This window comes from Orcinus orca, chromosome 18, assembly GCF_937001465.1.
Source record: "Orcinus orca chromosome 18, mOrcOrc1.1, whole genome shotgun sequence".
Taxonomy (NCBI): domain Eukaryota; kingdom Metazoa; phylum Chordata; class Mammalia; order Artiodactyla; family Delphinidae; genus Orcinus; species Orcinus orca.
Window position 1 is genome coordinate 73,618,496 of NC_064576.1, and position 15,298 is coordinate 73,633,793.

General features: G+C 47.9%; 1 long non-coding RNA gene across 2 annotated transcripts in view; it reads right to left on the bottom strand.

Annotated features, from left to right (window-relative positions):
* The window catches only part of LOC117197433 (uncharacterized), a 37,575-nt gene extending 31,381 nt beyond the window's left edge, over nt 1-6,194 (bottom strand). For both annotated transcript variants that reach the window (XR_004478061.2, XR_007473203.1), the window contains exon 1: nt 426-6,194. This is a non-coding gene — a long non-coding RNA (uncharacterized LOC117197433). The remainder of the gene's footprint in view (nt 1-425) is intronic.
* Between the last annotated feature and the right edge of the window lie 9,104 nt (nt 6,195-15,298).

Sequence of the window (15,298 nt, forward strand, 5' to 3'; positions counted from 1 at the left end):
TTCAAGTGAGTTGTCTACTTTAGCGGTTCCTCTGAACTCAAGCTTTTGTTGAAGTTCAGCATTGTTTGTGCACGTTTCCTAAACAATGCACCGATCGGCAGGTTCTCTCACACACCTTCGTCTCAGACCTGCGTCCCCTTCCCCAGACGTGGCGCTGAGCTTTCCCACGGCCAGGCTCGCCAATCCCTCCAGGAGCGCCCAGACCAGCCTCTCGAACCCTGCTGACCCTTCCAGCCCAGCCCCAGGGCCGGCTGCAGCCAACCTCCCAGCACTGCGCGCCCTAGTTCCGACTCCCCCACGGCAGCGCCATCTGCCCCTCGGCTGGGCTTGCGCGCCCCTCAGGCGCCCTCTGACCGCAGGCTCCTCCTCGGGCTGAGCCCCCCGCGGCTGTGAGCGCCTTCGGGTCTGGGGATCAGCCGCCATACCTGACAGTGCCTGGCTCAGCGGTCTCCATTCAACAGTGTCGGAAGCTGAGGATGAGATTGTGAAATGGTCTCTGGATGACGTCCTCGGTGATTCTTAAGAAAACAGGCTCCATGGCGGGGTGGGGCTGGGCAGAGCGGTGCCGAAGGTGAGGGAGTGGATGGAGGCCGCCGAGAGAGCTGCTCTTGCAAGATGTTTGGCAGACATGCAAGCATTCGTGGATGAAAGGACAACGTCTGGGATCCTCCAGCAAACAAAGAGGGAGAAATGGGAACAACAGAAGGGAGTAAGGGGTTGTTTGAAATTTTCCGTAATAAAAATAGCACAACAGCAGAAACCAACCAACAGAAAAGTTTGGAGGTGAGAAAAAAAGCTGTCGTTGGCCAGACCCCTGTGGTTTGAAATCAGTACAATGAACCCGTACGAGAAACACAAGAGTGTGATTAATTTATTTTTGCTTACCTATTTGGGCATCATTTCTAGGCAAATTCGCTAGTTTCTGTCTTTCAACATGTTCAAGGGCAACTGACCCATGACTAACATCATAACTCCGCACATCCGTCCACAACATTCCATACAATCAATAGCTTTACCCTCACGCTGTGTGCATCCACTACAAATTTTCCTTTCGATTCTCATAATAACCTTAGGAGGTCTGTTCAGTATAGATTATTCCCATTTGATAAGTGAAGAAAACTGAGGTTCAGTGGCTTACTTACTTGCACAAAAGTGGCAAATGGAAAACTACGCACCAGAGTCCAGAAGCCCCACGGTCCCTGCCCACCACCTGCTACAGACTCTACCTCAGTGCACTGTATTAGCATCTTGAAACCAGGAGGAAAAATTGCTCTCCACCCCTTTACATCCGCCTTCCCCACGAGGAGGGCTTCGGGGTGGTCACCATTCATTCAACACACGTGAGGATGAGGACAGCCGGGCACTGTGGGACATTCGCAGGGTAAGGAGCCAAGTCAGAAGAAATGTTAAAACATTATCGTATTCTGCCGGACCTCGGGGAGGCCAGGAGTTAAAAGCTCTACCGAGTAGGAACGCTGCAAGGTTGCAAACTATGCTAAATCTATGTTCTGATTTACGCTTACCCTTGACTTTGAAAAAGATTGGCGTTCTTGGTTCATAGTGTCAAACCAGCTGAGTTCAGCCCACCCCCTGTATCTGAGCTCTTTGCTTTCAAACTCTTCCGTTTTAATTTCTGAACAGGAGAACGCCCTTGGAGGCCTCTTCTCCGCTCTTCCTCCTGGGGCTGATGTTACATGTCTTGGCAGAAAGCCTCAAGTGTACTTCAGAACTCCGAGATGCGCGCGTTAAGAACTTGACACTGAAATTCAGTAAGATCTGGAGAACTGCAGAAACGCAGCATCGCAACCTGCAAAACATTTTCCACTAAGCACCCGCTGGGGGTGAGTGTCTCCTCCCACCTCCTGCACGGTGGCAAACTGCCCCCTCCTACCCAGCCAGCCATGGTGACGGCCAGGCCGGACCTGGTCAATCGCCCCCCAGCTCGAACACCGCTGCTGGTTCCTCAGGCCACTGAATAAAGTCCAGCTTCCCCAGCCTGACTTAGGTTACCGGGGACCTGGGGGCCCCGAGCCGCTGTGGGGCTTGACGCCCAGCAACCCAAGCTCCGCCTGGGACTCGTCCCTGCCCCTCCCGCGTTTGTCCCTGCTGGTCCCGCTGCCTCTCTCCACCCTGGGCCGCAGCCGGTTCAGGGCTCAGTGACCCCTCCCGACCGCGCTGGGCGGAGCGGACGATTCGCGGGGCTGGGCGCCCACGGCACGTGCGTCACCCCATCCGGAGGGAGGGCTGAGTGGGCGTGGGGGCCCCGCCTCGTTATCTCTGCGGCCCCCTTGCTGCGCAGCTCGCCTGGAGGGTGTGTTTGTAAATCGCACTTCAGGTTTTTTTTTTTGCGGTACGCGGGCCTCTCACTGTTATGGCCTCTCCCGTTGCGGAGCACAGGCTCCGGACGCGCAGGCTCAGCGGCCATGGCGGCATGTGGGATCTTCCCGGACCGGGGCGCGAACCCCCGTCCCCTGCATCGGCAGGCGGACTCTCAACCACTGCGCCACCAGGGAAGCCCTGCACTTCACTTTTGAACGAAAGCCGACGTCTCTCCCGCACGCGGCTTCTCCCCACCTCCAGGCCCCCATGGGAGTCGTGGTGGCGAGGTGGCTGCTGCGGGCACTTCCCTGCCTTCTTAGTGTCCCTCCTCCTTCGGGGAAGTGGAGGGGGAGCTCTGCCCTCATGGAGTCGCGACCAACGGATGACAGCCCTGCCCAGACACCTGCGACCCAGGAGCAGTCTGGACGCAGGAAGCCGTGGAGGGACCGGCACCCGCAGAGACGCTCTGGCGCCCTCTGGTGGCCGCGCGAGCACCCTCCCGCCCTCGCGCGCCTCGGGCCCGAGCCCCGCCCCGCGGAAGGGGTGCGAGGGAGGCTGCAGCCCCGGGGGCAGGCTCTCTGGGGCTACAGAAATCTTACATTTCGGACGAGAGCGCCATATCCCCCTCCCATGCGGTATGAAGAGCTCACGTCTTTGGAGTAAAATAGAAAAGCAAGGTGGGCAAACACCGCCGACCTTCCCCGTGGGCGTTTCTCCATCACGAGTAACTAAGACGGCAATTTGCCTTGTTCCCCGCATGTGAGTTCCCTGCATCTATGGTTTGGGCTCTTTGAATGTCAGTGTCATTGAGGTTTTCATAATTATGTACCTTCAAAAGATGTTCAATGTAATTCTGATCATACTCCTCTAAAAATGCCTCAGATTAAAAGCTTTTGCTGCCTCTTTAGACCGTGGACCTGCAATTATAGAAAATGAACTGCATTTTAGCTTTCCATTGAAATTAATAACAGCGGTTCCCCAGTTGACTCTGTGAATAGTTAATGGAACAAACAGGGTACTTCAGTACAATGTGGGCTGGGAAGCCATTTGAGCGAGATTCTGGGTTTCAAATGGGAAAATAATTCATGCAATGCAAACCTTTCTCATATATGCTCTGTGCAGTCGGTGTTTCTCCAAAATAAAAACTCAACTATTTAACAAGTGATTAACCATGCCTCAGTCTCCGTGTTACTCTGACGGACAACTCAGGTAAATCACCTTGCACGTGGTCATTTGACAGTGAGGAAACTCAAGTTCAGGGGGGTTGAACTCCCTACAGGCCCTAAGCTGGAAAGGAACAGACATAAAAGTGGAATTCAGTCTACTGACCCAGAGCAAAGGGAACCCTGCAAGTAAGTATTATCTTTCCCATTTGACAGATGTAGGATTAAGTCAAGTCACTTGACCTTGTACCTCCGTGGCCTGCCAGCCCAGTGGCTCGACCCCTTAAGAGACACCGGAATGGAACTTACAGGTTCGTGGTGAGGGTGTCTCCACCCTTTCCCCCATCCGCTGTCACTCCCACCCCTGTTCCCAAGCCCCTGGGTCTGTCTCCCAGCTGGGAAGGGGGCTTTAGGAACACTGTGGTTGAGGATTTCACTTTTGACTTCTCCACCAAATCCAAATTGCTCACTTTTCGGGGGGGTTTTATCTTTATAGGGTCTGGGCATAAGGGAGAAATTTCAAAATTAGGTTAGACAAGGCACTGGTGGTTAAAAGAAAGCTAAGAGGGATAAAGAGTAAAAGGATGTAAGTAATGTTGAGACAGAGGTGTAAGAGGAGAAAACTCTCCCCTTCTCTCCTCAAGAAGCTCAGTCATAGGAGCCACCATCCTTGTGTCTTTTCACATGCATTCACCCCAAATTTCACTCGCCCATGTGACACTAGGAAGAGGATGAGTGACACAGAAACAGTACACCTAGAACACAGTAGAAGATTCTGGAGAAATTAGTGAGAGGGGGTTATGAATTTCCCCAAGGTCTGACTGTAGTGGGCATTTGGTACAGTGCTGATGCTTTAATAAGAATAGCCCTCCTTACAGATGGCCAACAGGTACATGAAAATATGCCCAAGATCCCTAATCATTAGGAAAATCCAAATCCAAATCACAAAGGGACAGTCCCTCCCACCTATCAGAATGGCTAATACAAAAAAGACAAGAAATCAGTGTCGGTGAAGATGTGGAGAAAAGGAACCCTTGTGAATTGCTGGTGGGACTGTAAATTGGTGCAACCAATTAAGTGTCCATTAATGGATGAACGGACAAAGAAATTGGGGCAACCACAGGGACACACAGCCCACCCATTGAGGAAAACATGCAATTTGGGCAAAACAGGCTGGTAAGTGGAAGCTGATGCAAGTAACGGACATGTCCTCATATCCCACACCACCTCCTCCGGGAAGCCCTCCACCTCTTCCCTCCAAGTACAAGTTATCGCTCCCTCCTCCGTAACTGCATGAAACTCTTAAGACATACCTGTGGGACTTCCCTGGTGGCGCAGTGGTTAAGAATCTGCCTGCCAGTGCAGGGAACATGGGTTCGAGCCCTGGTCTGGGAAGATCCTACATGCCGTGGAGCAACTAAGCCTGTGTGCCACAACTACCGAGGCTGCGCTCTAGAGCTGCAAGCCATAACTACTGAGCCCGTGTGCCACAGCTACTGAGCCCGCATGCTGCAACTACTGAAGCTCACGACCCTAGAGCCCATGCTCCACAAAAAGAGAAGCCACCACAGTGAGAGCACGTGCACCACAACAAAGAGTAGCCCCCACTCGCCGCAAATAGAGAAAGCCCACGTGCAGCAACGAAGACCCAGTGTAGCCAAAAATAAATAAATTTATTTAAAAAAAAAAAAAGACATACCTGCAGTTAATCCAGCAAACACCGGTCAGGCCTCTGCCATGCTCCAGGGCCTGCTGGGGATCTCATGGGGGACAGGATGGAAACTGTCACCCTAGAGCTGATGGGGGTACAGGATGCCACAGACGCGTACAGCCAGAAGTTAGTGCAGCCCAGGGTCCCCGGAGTGCTCCTTTGCAAAGGAGCCTAAGTCAATAAGTAGGACTCAGCACGTGGTGGGAGACATTCCAGACCAAGTGTGAAAAAGCCCACTGAGAGGAGAGCTCTGGTAGGTTCCGGGAACCAAAGGATTTCCGGATGAGAGTCACATGAGGAATGGAGGGACAGTGGCCAAGCTGCCCGAGACCAAAGGGGACCAGGACCAGAGAAGGGAGCTTGATCCCAGGGCCGAGAGAAAGCCCTGAGGGGTAAGCAAAGGTCACGACATCATCAGCCTGTGTTCCAAAAAGATCATCTCTGGCTCTGTTGGATATTTCCCTAGCGAAGCAGTGTCCTCTCCACCCTACGAGCCCCTTGAGTGCAGAGCTCTGTCCCTCCGCCCTTGGCGTCCCCAGGGCACTCACCATTCTTAGTGAAGGCTTGTTGGGAGACTGAATAGCATTTCCACGTGCATCCACCCACGCTGCCCTCTAGACACACTAAGATCAGCCGTCTTTTCTACATTCTTGGCATCAGTTCCAGCTGAGAGGACATGTGGATATTCCATAGTCTCCCAAAGCCTTCCCAAGATTCCATTTTCCTCTAGAAACACTAGAGTTTAAAAGAAAAGCCCTGTCATCATGAATTCTGGCAACGTCCTTGCTCTGTCTGTTGCTTGTTTTTTTTAACCTATCTTTAAATTTGAAAAAAATTGGTAACATTTAGTAGATACAAAATAATGCATATGATAACATGAGACAAAAAATAATAAATGAACATCATGAACCTACCTGACCTGAAAACCAGAATGTCACCAAGGTCACTAAAAGCACTTGAGTGTCCCTCCCTGAACCCATCCCCCTCTCTCATCCTCAACCCTGGAGTAACCACCATCCTACAGTTTTCTAATATGAAGTTTAATTTTGCTTGATTTTGAACTTCATAAGATATTAGACCATATGTTGTCTCATCTGAGACTTTTTTGATTCAACATTGTTTCTAAAGTTCATCCTTACTTTTGCATATTGTTGACAGTCATCCATTTTCACTGCTGTATAATATTCCACGGGGTGGTTTACTTATCCATTTTCCTATCGATGGACATTTTGGTTGTTTCTAGTTTTTGTCTATTATGAGTAATGCTGCTGTGAACACCCTCTCAGTTGCCTCTTGGTGTCCAAGCGCAAAAGCAAGAGTGACTCTAGGGCATGTACTTAGAAGAGGAATTGCTGGGCCTCCAGCTTACTCGCTGAGCGGCTGTACCATTTTACATTCCCACCAGCAGTTTGTAAGAGGACTGCTGAGATGAGATGGCACTGTAGCATTAATTGGCAGCGGTCTGCTTATTAAGATGAGATTGTCAGATGCGGCGCATATACACAATGGAACATTACTCAGCCATAAAAAGGAACGAAATTGGGGCATTTGTAGAGATGTGGATGGACCTAGAGACTGTCATACACAGTGAAGTAAGTCAGAAAGAGAAAAACAAATATCATATATTAATGCATATATGTGGAATCTAGAAAAATGGTACAGATGAACCAGTTTGCAAGACAGAAATAGAGACACAGATGTAGAGAATAAACGTATGGACACCAAGGGGGGAAGTGGGGGGGATGACTTGGGAGACTGGGATTGACATGTATACACTAATATGTATAAAATAGATAACTAATGAGAACCTGCTGTATTGCACAGGGAACTCCACTTCGCTGTACAGTAGAAACTAACACAACATTGTAGAACGACTATACCCCAATAAAAAAAAAATTTATTTTAAAGATGAGATTGTCATCTTGCCTTAAGTTTATTTACTGTTTACTTTTCCTCTTCTGAAAAACATCTTTTCTTGACTATTGGTTTTTTTGTGCTTCTTTAAAATTACTTTTTTATTGATTACATATATCGTAAACATCAAATCCCAGGTTGTGAATAAACTTTTTATTTTAAAATAATTTAGATTTGCAGAAGACTTGCTGAGGAATTACCATCTACTCCTCACCCAATTTCCCCTAATTGGGGAACATTACCAAGAAGCATTCCTCACAACGAAGAAACCAACATCGGTGTATGTTACTATAAACTAAACTCTAGACTTCATTCAGATTTCACTACTCTTCCCAGCAATGTCCTTTTGCCATTTCAAGAGCTGAGCCAGGATGCCACTGTGAATTTCATATAAATTTCCTTTATGTTGTCTTTTGATGAATGGAAGCCTTAATTTTAATGTAGTTGCACTTGCCAGTCTTTTCATTTATAATTACTACTTTGGGGAACTTTTGGAAGGAATTCTTCCTTATGCCTAGGTTACGGTGATCCACTCATTTATTTAGGTTTTGCCTCTCACATTTTAAGTCTTTCCTTGTCAGAAGTGATCTTTGTATGGGCTTCCCCGGTGGCGCAGTGGTTGAGAGTCCGCCTGCCGATGCAGGGGACGCGGGTTCGCGCCCCGGTCCGGGAAGATCCCACATGCCGTGGAGCGGCTGGGCCCGTGAGCCACGGCCGCTGAGCCTGGGCGTCCGGAGCCTGTGCTCCGCAACGGGAGAGGCCACGACAGTGAGAGGCCCGCGTAACGCAAAAAAAAAAAAAAAAAGAAGAAGTGATCTTTGTGCGTGGTGTTAGATACAAATGCGATTTCATTTTTGTTCCTACGGTAACAGCTCTATAATGAGACTTTATCTTTGATCTCAAAGTCCCTCCGATTTCTTCTTCAGGAATTCTGTGTCTATTCTTGGTTCTTTACTCCTATGTAAAATTTTAAATGCAGGTTGCTCAGTTCCTTGAAAAAGACTGCTGGGATTTTGACTGGCACTGCATTGAGCTCACTCAGAGAGAACTGACATCTTTACAATATTACATTTACAGTATTGGTATTTTCTTCCCGTGAACTTCATTTTTTCTCCATTTGTTCTGGTCTTTTAAAATATGTTTCAAGTCTTTCTTTTTGTGGCCATCGCCGAAGTACCAGCTGCCTCTCCCTTAAAGTCAGGAACAAGACAAGGGTGTTCTTAGGGCCCCATCTCTCAGGGGGCCTCATATCACTGTGCCTCCTCTCACCATAGTCATCTCTTCAGGACAGGACATGTGACCCAAGCCAGGCCCTTCCTCCATGGGATCTGTCAAACCGAATCTGGGGGAGAACAACCCCTTCTGTCCTCTTTAATTGGAAAACGGTAAAAAATTTCTCAGAAATAACAACTCCAGGACTTCCCTGGTGGCGCAGTGGTTAAGAATCCACCTGCCAGTGCAGGGGACATGGGGTTGAGCCCTGGTCCGGGAAGATCCCACGTGCTGCGGAGCAACTAAACCCGTGCACCGCAGCTACTGAGCCCACGAGCCGCAACTACTGAGTCTGCGCTCTAGAGCCTGCGTGCCACAACTACTGAGCCCGCGAGCCACAGCTACTGAAGCCCGCGCACCTAGAGCCCGTGCTCTGCTCTGCAACGAGAGAAGCCACCGCAATGAGAAGCCCGCGCACCGCAACGAAGAGTAGCCCCCGCTTGCCGCAACTAGAGAAAGCCCACGCGCAGCAACGAAGACCCAACGCAGCCAAAGATAAATAAATAAATAAATTTTAAAAATAATCATAATACATTTGCATTAAAAAATAAAACCCATATTAAAAAAAGAAATAACAACTCCAGGTCCCCTGCAGGGTGAAGAGGCCTGTTTACAGGAACAGCAAATATACGGCTGCTTCCTTCTCTCTGACCTCCTAAGCCTCAGGTATTTTTGCTGGGAAAACTGGAATAATTCTTACTTCATGGGTTGCTATGAATATTGAATAAAATGATGATTTCAAAATGTTTAGCACAAAGAGTCATCAAGGGCTACCTGTTGGTGTCGCCGTTATTAATGTTATAAACACGATTATTCTACACTTACAGCTTCTCACCCTCCTTTCTCTCACCTGGTACCCCTCCCTCCACCTCCACCCCGGTGCGTGTCATGGAAGGACTGACTTTCCCCCCAGCCTGCTAACTTAAGGAAGGAACAAATATTATTACATACCAGGAGATACCAAACATGCACAATTCAACATTTGTTCGTGGACTTGAGCCCTACATTTTTTTTGATGCATAGCGTGTGTTTCATTGCACTAACTTCCATCTGCTAAGGATGTGCTTCCAGAATGCCAACTCCAGCTTGCATGTTTTTTTTTAAGAATTATTATTTTAATTGTGATAAAATACACATAAGAAAAGTTCCCCTCTTGACCATTTTTCAGTGTGCAGTTCAGTGACCTTAAGTACCTTCACACTGTTGTCAAATCATCACACCATCCACCTCCAGAATGTTTTCCATCTTGCAAAAGTGAAACTCTGTCCAGTTAAACACAACTCCCCATTGCCCCCTCCCCAGCCCCTGGCAACCACAGCTCTACTTTCCACCTCTACGAATCTGATGACTCTGGGTACCTCATATAAGTTCAATCACACAGAATTCATCTTTTGTGACTGGCTAATTTCACTGAGCATCATGTCCTCAGGGCTCATCCATGTTTTTGCCTGTGTCAGAATCTCCTTCCTTTTCAAAGCTGAACAACATGCCACCGTATGGAGGGACCACATCTCGTTTATCCAACATCCATGGACACTTGAGTTCTGCCACCTCTTCATTAACTGTGAATAATGCTGCTCTGAATGTAAGGCACAAATATTTCTGAGACTCTGCTTTTAATTCTTTTGGGGTATCTACCCAGCGGCTTATGTGATTTTTAAGAAAGAAGGAAGTTCCAGAGTTCCAGCACAAGTCCTCCCTAGCTATTGTTACCCCCATCGCTCAGAGAAGACGGCAATTTGCCCAAAGTGTCTCACACAAGTCACGAGAGGAGATACAGCTACAGTCTGGCTCTTCTGCTCCAAAGCCCATGTTCTACCCGCTATAATTTGCTATCTCCCCCACCAAACAGAAAACTATTGGAGATAATCAACAGGTTCCCCAAAGTGGCATGCTATGACAGAAATCCACCACAGTCAATGACTTTCTAATACATGGGAGATAAACAGAAGGCATAGTAGATGAGGCAATCCCATTCACAAAAGCTTTATCCTTTATATGCTTGGAAATTAACCTGGTGTGGTGATTTCAAGATCTGTTGAAAGAAAATTATAAAATTCTTGTGGGAGAAATGGAGTTTTAAAAAGTTGGGTGCAGGGTTCTGTTTCAGGTTATGAAGATCTGACACAGTAAAGATCAAAAAACTCCTGTAGTTAGTTATAAATAAAGTTCAAACTACTGGGTGTAAGATAGGCTCAGGGATGTATTGTACAGGTATTCCATGGGGAATATAGCCAATATATTGTAATAACTGTAAATTGGAAAGTAACTTTAAATTGTATTAAAAATTAATTAAAAATCATACAGTTCAAAAACTAATTAGAAATTTCCACAGGAATTGTACTAAGAATCCATCTGGAAAAATAAGTAGGCAAGAACACTGCACTGGGGAAGGAAAATAAAAGTGGAATCAGGAGAACTCACTTCCTAGATAATTATCAAATATATTACCAAATGACAATAGGACAGTATGACATTGGCTTAAGAACAGAAAAAAGTAACGAACAAAATAAAGCACAGATTCCAGATATATGCCTAAACCTTATGAGAGCTGTTACTAGGACCAACCTGGAATAAGAAAACAAAGAGAAAGGAAGCAACTTTTAATAAAAGCCATTGAAGAAACTCAGTGACAATAATAGTTACTATTTAATAAGTATTAACTTACTTATTGCCAGGGGTTATTCTAAAAGTGGAATAACTTGTTTAATTCTATTAACAACTTCAAGAGGCATGTTCTCTTACTTTCCCGATTTTATGGATGGAGAAACTGAGTCACCAAGAGGGTGTATGAACTGGCCCAAAACCTCACAGCAGCTCTGGTGTCAGAGCTATGGGATCCACGCCCAGACCATCAGTCCACACCCAGCCTCTTGACCTCACACTGCTCTGCTCACCCTGCAGTGAGGACAGAGCTTCAACCCAGTTGTTCAAACAGTTATGCTTCAAAAGCCCTGCTAAAACCCACAGGCACAGAAAACAAACTGATGGTCACCGAAGGGGAAGGGTTGGGGGAGGGATAAATTAGGAGGATGGGATTAATATATACATGCTACTATATATAAAATAGATAAACGAGGACCTACTCTAGAGCACAGGGAACTCTACTCAATGTTTTGTAATAACCTATAAGGGAAAAGAATACGGAAAAGAATATATATATATAACTGAATCACTGTGCTGCACACCTGAAACTAACACAACATTGTAAATCAACTACACTTAATTTTTTTAAAAGTCCTGCTTTAAAAACAAACTTAAAAAAATTTAAATTCCTATCTCAAATGCAGGAGGTGAAGTCTGACATTCAATAAACAAGAAATTGCAACAAACAAAATTTTAAATATCAGTATAAAAATAAAATTTTGGTACCAAAAAAAATTGAAACCAGGGAAAAGATCATGAAAAAGCTATGTGCAAATCACCAGAATGAATGAAGTCAAAAGACTGACAGTGTCAAGCACAGGTGAGGCTAGGAAACACCTGAGTCTCTCGCACATTGTTTGGCGGCAGTGTGAATTCATTCGAGCACTCTGAAAAACTGGCATTACCTGCTAATCCTGTACATATGTGTACAAGATGGCCCAGCAGTTCCACTCAAAGGCACAGACACAGGAGAAATGAGAACACAAGAGGAGCATTCCTCAAAAGACGTGCATAAGATACTTACAGCATCTCTATTTGCAAGAGCTAAGAATCTATATAACAGCTTTAATCACAATAGCCAAAAACTGGAAACAACCCAAATGTCCATCAACAAGAGAATGGCTGAATGAATCGCGGTTATTCACACAATGGGATATGCCTCAGCAATGAGAAGGGATGAATCACTGACACACACAGCAATGAAGATGAATCTCCCACTCGGCTGAGTGAAGGAAGTCAGGTACCGAAGGGCAGGTGCCCTGTGGTTCCATGTATATGGACTCAAGAACAGGCAAAGCAACCGAGGGTTAAAAACTAAAAGCAGGAGTTCCTTTGGGGAGTGGGCATTTGACTGGTAAGGAACCCAAAGGAACTGTTCAGGGGCTAGAAATGTTCTGTCTTGATCTGGACAGATGATTACCCAGGTGTAAACATATTTAAAAATCCATTGAGTTGTACACTTAAGATGTGTGTACTTGATGTAAGGTGTAGCTCTAAAAAAATTAAAACCGGTAAATCAACAAAATGCTATACTAAATATGAGTGACAAAACATTTTTGAATTCATTCAACAAACATCTCTAGAATAACTATTGCGTACAGGACGCTGAAAACACCTCACTGACCAAATGGGACCACCATCTAGGAACTCAACGTCCTGCGGGGGATGCAGATAAACAAATAAATACAGAACCTCATAAAGCATAATTGAGTTGGGGACAGGCGTCAGGGGTGCACCCGGGATGCTCACCCTGTCTGAAAAAGCTGGGAGAATTGTGGCAGTAGAGAAGCGGTTTAACCTAGGTCTTAAAAGATTAGTAGAACCACGGTGAGATACCACCTTTCCACCATTAGGATGGCTACCATCAAAAAACCAAGATGGGGGCTTCCCTGGTGGCGCAGTGGTTGAGGGTCCGCCTGCCGATGCAGGGGACACGGGTTCGTGCCCCAGTCCGGGAAGATCCCAGATGCCGCGGAGCGGCTGGGCCCGTGAGCCATGGCCGCTGAGCCTGCGCGTCCGGAGCCTGTGCTCCGCAACGGGAGAGGCCACGACAGGGAGAGGCCCACGTACCGCAAAAAACAACAACAACAACAACCAAAAAACAAGATAACAAGTATTGGTGAGGATGCAGAGAAATGAGAACCCTTGTGCCCTGTTGGTGGGGATGCAAAATGCTGCAGCCATTATGAAAAACAGTATGGAGGGTCCTCAAAAAATTAAAAATAGAACTACAGTACGATCCAGCAATCCCACTTATGAGTATATGCCCGGAAGAACTGAAAGCAGGGCCTTGAAGAGATCATTGTACACCCACGTTCTCAGCAGCACTGTTCACAACGATCAAGAGGTGGAAGCAAACCACGTGTCCGTCGACGGATGAATGGATAAGCAAACTGTGCCGTGAACACACAGTGGAATAGTATTCAGCCTCAGAAAGGAAGGAAATTTGGACACAGGGTACACCATGGATGAGGCTTGAGGACATTATGCTCAGTGAAATTAGCAGACACCAAAGAATAAATGCCGTGTGATTCCACGCATATGAGGTCCCTGGAGTAGTCGAGTTCGTAGAAGCAGAAAGCGGAACAGCAGGTACCAGGGGCTGGGCAGGAAGGGGACAGGGAGTCGCAGGGCTTGGGTTCTGCAGGAGACTGGTCGCACGCACCGAAAACACCCCCCCAGCGGCATCCCCCCCGGGAGCACCTGTGCCTGCATGGACCTCCACCAGGGCGGCGCTCTGCACGCGGACACTGTCGCACGCAGGCGGCCAGCATGTCCCTGTCATGCAGGACCTCCCCTCTGTGCAGCCCAAACAAACCCCGAGGCCCAAGGGCCTCTGTGCTGGGCAGACCTGAGTTAAGGGTCCTACCCGTGTCATCAGTTACCAGGCATCAGTTAGCACAAATTCCTGCACCTTCTTAAGTCTCATTCTCTATAAAATAGGGCAACATGACCAGATTCAAACACGTGTGGTGGACAGTAAGATGCCTGTGTGTTTGATGAAGGAGAGCTGCACGGACCCGGTGTGACTGTCCAGTGGAGGGTGATGGGCATAACCAGACCGTGTCCACTCCGAGTTCACGTCCACGGCACACTCGGGCCCCTCGTCCCTCGCTAGATCCCGGGACTCTGCGAGCTGGCTGTCCTCAACTCTACAGACGCCGAGAAAACTGGGCTTAAAGACGGTCACTGACTTGCCCTTGGCTCCACACCCAGTCAGAGGCCAAGCCGGGCCCGGGGATTTTGTGTTTCCCTGCATACGTAATCCTACCTTTAATAAAAACCTTCTTTCCGGGCTTCCCTGGTGGCACAGTGGTCGAGAGTCCGCCTGCCGATGCAGGGGACACGGGTTCGTGCCCCGGTCCGGGAAGATCCCACATGCCGCGGAGCGGCTGGGCCCATGAGCCATGGCCGCTGGGCCTGCGCGTCCAGAGCCTGTGCTCCGCAACAGGAGAGGCCACAACAGTGAGAGGCCCGCGTACCGCAAAAAAAGGATAAAAAAAAACACCTTCTTTCCTTCCAGCAATAGCTTTCGGAATAGAGCTAGATCCTATTGGACAAAAAAGGCTTTTGAATGTTTGTGCAGGTTCCAGGGCACACGGATGTGCCTAGACTCCTCGGGGCCTCCAGGCCAACTGGGCTCCTGCATAGGCTCCCTGCGCTGGGGACAGTCCCCTCTTCCAGCATGACGTCCGTCCCCCCAGTGGACACAAAGCAGCTGAGACAGGAGCCTGTGTTTCGTCTTATATCCCAGCACACTGCAGCTGCTTAATAAATCCCGAGTGAGGAAATGCTTTCTGGGTTTCTTAAGAATAACCCAGAGACTTTACTCTCTTCTCATACTGCACCTGCAGAAAATCTTCTAATCTTGTCTTCCAAACCTGGGACCACCTTTGTTAGCAATTTGTCTTCTCTTTTTTCTCACTGGATTTAGTAAAGGTCATAATCATCTGTTGTTCAATCATCAGATATTTTTGAGCAGCCTCTACGTGCCAGGCTCCGTGCTAAGTGTTGGAGGTGTGGCCCTTGGAGGGCGGCAGAGCACGGTTGTGTAGCCTGTCTACTGCGCAATCCCAGGGTACGGCCTTCACAGCACAGCCTTTCCCTAAGGCATCTCCAAGGGCTCCAAGCCTGAGGACAGAGGAGCAGATCAGACCTCCCCCTCTCCAGGGAAATGTTCAATTTCCATCCAATCTGGAACTTGGGAGGCTTACTTAGGTGAAGGAAGGGGGCAAGGCTCAAGCCTCTCTAGCATCGTGGCTCCTAAACCACC